Source organism: Eubalaena glacialis, chromosome 10 (assembly GCF_028564815.1).
Source record: "Eubalaena glacialis isolate mEubGla1 chromosome 10, mEubGla1.1.hap2.+ XY, whole genome shotgun sequence".
Lineage (NCBI taxonomy): Eukaryota > Metazoa > Chordata > Mammalia > Artiodactyla > Balaenidae > Eubalaena > Eubalaena glacialis.
Genome location: NC_083725.1, coordinates 122,548,255 through 122,555,125, shown reverse-complemented (window position 1 = coordinate 122,555,125; position 6,871 = coordinate 122,548,255).

Genomic DNA, 6,871 nt, shown 5'->3' with positions numbered 1-6,871 from the left:
CACTAGGAGTTTCCAAACTCTGGAGGGATCAGGTAGAGAGAAAAGATAAATGATTCAATTCTGCTTACAAAGGTATAATTTACCAAATTGCCATAAGTCATAGTAACCTTAAGGAGAAAGGTTTCCTTAGATCTGGAAAACAAAGATTAAAAACCAGTAATATCAATGGAACAGGATAGAAAGCCCAGAGATAAACCCACGCACATATGGTCAACTTATCTTTGATAAAGGAGGCAAGCATATACAGTGGAGAAAAGACAGCCTCTTCAATAAGTGGTGCTGGGAAACCTGGACAGCTACATGTACAAGTATGAAATTAGAACACTCCCTAACACCATACACAAAAATAAACTCAAAATGGATTAAAGACCTAAATGTAAGACACTATCATACTCTTAGAGGAAAACATAGGCAGAACACTCTATGACATAAATCACAGCAAGATCCTTTTTGACCCAGCTCCTAGAGAAACGGAAATAAAAACAAAAATAAACAAATGGGACCTAATGAAACTTAAAAGCTTTTGCACAGCAAAGGAAACCATAAACAAGACCAAAAGACAACCCTCAGAATGGGAGAAAATATTTGCAAATGAAGCAACTGACAAAGGATTAATCTCCAAAATTTACAAGCAGCTCATGCAGCTCAATAACAAAAAAACAAACAACCCAATCCAAAAATGGGCAGAAGACCTAAATAGACATTTCTCCAAAGAAGATATACAGATTGCCAACAAACACATGAAAGGATGCTCAACATCATTAATCATTAGAGAAATGCAAATCAAAACTACAATGAGATATCATCTCACACTGGTCAGAATGGCCATCATCAAAAAATCTAGAAACAATAAATGCTGGAGAGGGTGTGGAGAAAAGGGAACCCTCTTGCACTGTTGGTGGGAATGTAAATTGATACAGCCACTATGGAGAACAGTATGGAGGTTCCTTAAAAAACTAAAAATAGAACTATCATATGACCCAGCAATCCCACTACTGGGCATATACCCTGAGAAAACCATAATTCAAAAAGAGTCATGTACCAAAATGTTCATTGCAGCTCTATTTACAATAGCCAGGACATGGAAGCAACCTAAGTGTCCATCATCGGATGAATGGATAAAGAAGATGTGGCACATATATACAATGGACTATTACTCAGCCATAAAAAGAAACAAAATGGAGTTATTTGTAGTGAGGTGGATGGAGTTAGAGTCTGTCATACAGAGTGAAGTAAGTCAGAAAGAGAAAAACAAATACAGTATGCTAACACATATATATGGAATCTAAGGAAAAGAAAAAAAAAGGTCATGAAGAACCTAGTGGCAAGACGGGAATAAAGACACAGACCTACTAGAGAATGCACTTGAGGATATGGGGAGGGGGAAGGGTAAGCTGGGACAAAGTGAGAGAGTGGCATGGACATATATACACTACCAAACGTAAAATAGATAGCTAGTGGGAAGCAACCACATAGCACAGGGAGATCAGCTCGGTGCTTTGTGACCACCTAGAGGGGTGGGATAGGGAGGGTGGGAGGGAGGGAGATGCAAGAGGGAAGAGATATGGGAACATATGTATATGTATAACTGATTCACTTTGTTATAAAGCAGAAGCTAACACACCATTGTAAAGCAATTATACTCCAATTTAAAAAAAAACAACCAGTAATATTTCAGACAGAAAGTCATAAAAGTTATCATTCAACCCTATGTACTAATTCCTCTTAATCTTGATCCTCTGTTAACAGTTTTATGAAGCCATCAGGTTTTTCGTTAGAATTCTGTCATTTCTTACCCAGTTCAGTGGTATGATCTGAAAGTTATCGGAAATTTTTTACCTTCAGATTTTGTCCTATGCTTTCCCCTTTTTTCTCTCTCTCTTTTAACCTCTCTTTAGAACAAAATTACTTTCTTTTCCCTTAACAAAATGCATTTCCATTACTTACACTTTCTTTTTCCTTGCATACAAAGATGTTTTCCTCATAAATTTTTAGTAGTTTAATTACATATTTTAATTAGAATCCTTAACCTTTAAAAACCTTAATTTCTAGTGAAAACTAAGAAGTAAGCAATTATGAACTGTCTTTTACCTTAGCACTCTGTAAATTGGCAAATTTATAAATATTATTTATAATTTCAAAAAATGTGTGCTTTCTTATAGAATATGCCTCAGTATGGCACCAAGCATATTTACTAATATCTTTAATTTTTCTGTAAAAGGAAGCCTATGTTTTGGAATTAATGTTTCAGTATTTTATCTTATTTGGAAATAATATAGACATTCAATAAATTTTCATCATGTAACTTTATTTAGCAAAACTCTCAAGTTTCAAGTTATCAAAAATCTGGTAAGTAGACATATCATAAAACATAATTATTCTTAAAAGGTTTACCTGAAAGCTCTTACCCCGTTTATATCTCTTTAATTCACTTGTTCCCAACAATTATGTTTAGATTACCCATGAAAACTTCATGAGACATTAGAACAAGTCAGCCATCATCTGAAGCTATTTTTCTTGCTGACAAATTTTGTAACAGATGTAACATAAACTTATCTGACTTTTAGTAAATCTAGGTACAATAAAAGTAGTATACTCAGTGTTGATGACTCTAAAGACATGTCTGTATTAATTAAACCAAACAAACAAAACTTAATACTGAATATTAATTTAATACTGGATATTTCCCTGATCACATAACATGAGATCCATTTGGGTTAGTTTCTATTATATTTCTGAGAGTTTATGTAAGCACTTAACTTCTTTTAAGTCAATTAAATAGAGCTCATTTACGAATTAAATTTGAAAATACCACCTGGAGGTAGAAACATTTATAATGTACATACATTCAGATAGACAGGGATCTCATCATTTTCATTTTAAAACAGTCATGAATCAGGTATTACAATATAAAACTCACTAGTTTATAAATAACAGTTGAAATAGACTAAGTCTACTTGCTTGAGTTTTTAAAAAGGCTTCTTCCATTCCCCCTTTTTTCCGTTAGTATCAGGAACTGGAGATGGCCTAGATAAGTGATCCCTGACCTGGTAGGACATTTATATCTCAAAGGCACAGGGAGAGAAATGCAAGCTTCTTCTAGAAGGACTTTTGTTCCCTTAGGGTCAGACTTCTGAAAAGATATTTTATCAAGCCAGCTTTCTCTAACTGCTTATGCGAAAAACAGTTTTGGAATGTTGAAAGAGCTCCATCTTGGCCATTGCAGGGAGAGATTTTCGTATTTCCCAATTAAGCACGTACTTGCAAGTATAAGTCCCAAAAGTACATAAACCCAGCTTGGGGGTTAGTTGGAGGTTATTTGGCATGCCTTTTTCTTCTGTTCTGAAGGCTTTGTTTCCCATTTCACGGTCAGTTGAGATTAAAGTGCTATTAAAAACTCTGTATGCCACTTCAGACCTAGAGACACATACAGACTGAAAGTGAGGGGATGGAAAAAGATATTCCATGCAAATGGAAATCAAAAGAAAGCTGGAGTAGCAATTCTCATATCAGACAAAGTAGACTTTAAAATAAAGACTATTACAAGAGACAAAGAAGGACACTATATAATGATCAAGGGATCGATCCAAGAGGAAGGTATAACAATTGTAAATATTTATGCACCCAACATAGGAGCACCTCAATACATAAGGCAAATACTAACAGCCATAAAAGGGGAAATTGACAGTAACACAATCATAGTAGGGGACTTTAACACCCCACTTTCACCAATGGACAGATCATCCAAAATGAAAATAAATAAGGAAACACAAGCTTTAAATGATACATTAAACAAGATGGACTTAATTGATATTTATAGGACATTCCACCCAAAAACAACAGAATACACATTTTTCTCAAGTGCTCATGGAACATTCTCCAGGATAGATCATATCTTGGGTCACAAATCAAGCCTTGGTAAATTTTAAAAAATTGAAATCGTATCAAGTATCTTTTCCGACCACAACGCTATGAGACTAGATATCAATTACAGGAAAAGATCTGTAAAAAATACAAACACGTGGAGGCTACACAATACACTACTTAATAACGAAGTGATCACTGAAGAAATCAAAGGGGAAATCAAAAAATACCTAGAAACAAATGACAATGGAGACACGACGATCCAAAACCTATGGGATGCAGCAAAAGCAGTTCTAAGAGGGAAGTTTATAGCAATACAAGCCTACATCAAGAAACAGGAAACATCTCGAATAAACAACCTAACCTTGCACCTTAAGCAATTAGAGAAAGAAGAACAAAAAAACCCCAAAGCTAGCAGAAGGAAAGAAATCATAAAGATCAGATCAGAAATAAATGAAAAAGAAATGAAGGCAACAATAGCAAAAATCAATGAAACTAAAAGCTGGTTCTTTGAGAAGATAAACAAAATTGATAAACCATTAGCCAGACTCATCAAGAGAAAAAGGGAGAAGACTCAAATTAATAGAATTAGAAATGAAAAAGGAGAAGTAACCACTGACACTGCAGAAATACAAACGATCATGAGAGATTACTACAAGCAACTCTATGCCAATAAAATGGACAACCTGGAAGAAATGGACAGATTCTTAGAAATGCACAACCTGCCGAGACTGAACCAGGAAGAAATAGAAAATATGAACAGACCAATCACAAGCACTGAAATTGAAGCTGTGATTAAAAATCTTCCAACACACAAAAGCCCAGGACCAGATGGCTTCGCAGGCGAATTCTATCAAACATTTAGAGAAGAGCTAACACCTATCCTTCTCAAACTCTTCCAAAATATTGCAGAGGGAGGAACACTCCCCAACTCATTCTACGAGGCCACCATCACCCTGATACCAAAACCAGACAAAGATGTCACAAAGAAAGAAAACTACAGGCCAATATCACTGATGAACATAGATGCAAAAATCCTCAACAAAATACTAGCAAACAGAATCCAACAGCACATTAAAAGGATTATACACCATGATCAAGTGGGGTTTATTCCAGGAATGCAAGGATTTTTCAATATACGCAAATCAATCAACGTGATACATCATATTAACAAATTGAAGGAGAAAAACCATATGATCATCTCAATAGATGCAGAGAAAGCTTTCGACAAAATTCAACACCCATTTATGATAAAAGTCCTGCAGAAAGTAGGCATAGAGGGAACTTTCCTCAACATAATAAAGGCCGTATATGACAAACCCACAGCCAACATTGTCCTCAATGGTGAAAAACTGAAACCATTTCCACTAAGATCAGGAACAAGACAAGGTTGCCCACTCACACCACTATTATTCAACATAGTTTTGGAAGTGTTAGCCACAGCAATCAGAGAAGAAAAAGAAATAAAAGGAATCCAAATTGGAAAAGAAGAAGTAAAGCTGTCACTGTTTGCAGATGACATGATACTATACATAGAGAATCCAAAAGATGCTACCAGAAAACTACTAGAGCTAATCAATGAATTTGGTAAAGTAGCAGGATACAAAATTAATGCACAGAAATCTCTTGCATTCCTGTATACTAATGATGAAAAATCTGAAAGTGAAATTAAGAAAACACTCCCGTTTACCATTGCAACAAAAAGAATAAAATATCTAGGAATAAACCTACCTAAGGAGACAAAAGACCTGTATGCAGAAAATTATAGGACACTGATGAAAGAAATTAAAGATGATACAAATAGATGGAGAGATATACCATGTTCTTGGATTGGAAGAATCAACATTGTGAAAATGACTCTGCTACCCAAAGCAATCTACAGATTCAATGCAATCCCTATCAAACTACCACTGGCATTTTTCACAGAACTAGAACAAAAAATTTCACAATTTGTATGGAAACACAAAAGACCCCGAATAGCCAAAGCAATCTTGAGAACGAAAAATGGAGCTGGAGGAATCAGGCTCCCTGACTTCAGACTATATTACAAAGCTACAGTAATTAAGACAGTTTGGTACTGGCACAAAAACAGAAATATAGATCAATGGAACAGGATAGAAAGCCCAGAGATAAGCCCATGCACATATGGTCACCTTATCTTTGATAAAGGAGGCAAGCATACACAGTGGAGAAAAGACAGCCTCTTCAATAAGTGGTGCTGGGAAAATTGGACAGGTACATGTAAAAGTATGAAATTAGAACACTCCCTGACACCATACACAAAAATAAACTCAAAATGGATTAAAGACCTAAGTGTAAGGCCAGACACTATCAAACTCTTAGAGGAAAACATAGGCAGAACACTCTATGACATAAATCACAGCAAGATCCTTTTTGACCCAGGTCCTAGAGAAATGGAAATAAAAACACAAATAAACAAATGGGACCTAATGAAACTTAAAAGCTTTTGCACAGCAAAGGAAACCATAAACAAGACCAAAAGACAACCCTCAGAATGGGAGAAAATATTTGCAAATGAAGCAACTGACAAAGGATTAATCTCCAAGATTTACAAGCAGCTCATGCAGCTCAATAATAAAAAACCAAACAACCCAATCCAAAAATGGGCAGAAGACCTAAATAGACATTTCTCCAAAGAAGATATACAGATTGCCAACAGACACATGAAAGAATGCTCAACATCATTAATCATTAGAGAAATGCAAATCAAAACTACAATGAGGTATCATCTCACACCGGTCAGAATGGCCATCATCAAAAAATCTAGAAACAATAAATGCTGGAGAGGGTGTGGAGAAAAGGGAACCCTCTTGCACTGTTGGTGGGAATGTAAATTGATACAGCCACTATGGAGAACAGTATGGAGGTTCCTTAAAAAACTAAAAATAGAACTATCATATGACCCAGCAATCCCACTACTGGGCATATACCCTGAGAAAACCATAATTCAAAAAGAGTCATGTACCAAAATGTTCATTGCAGCTCT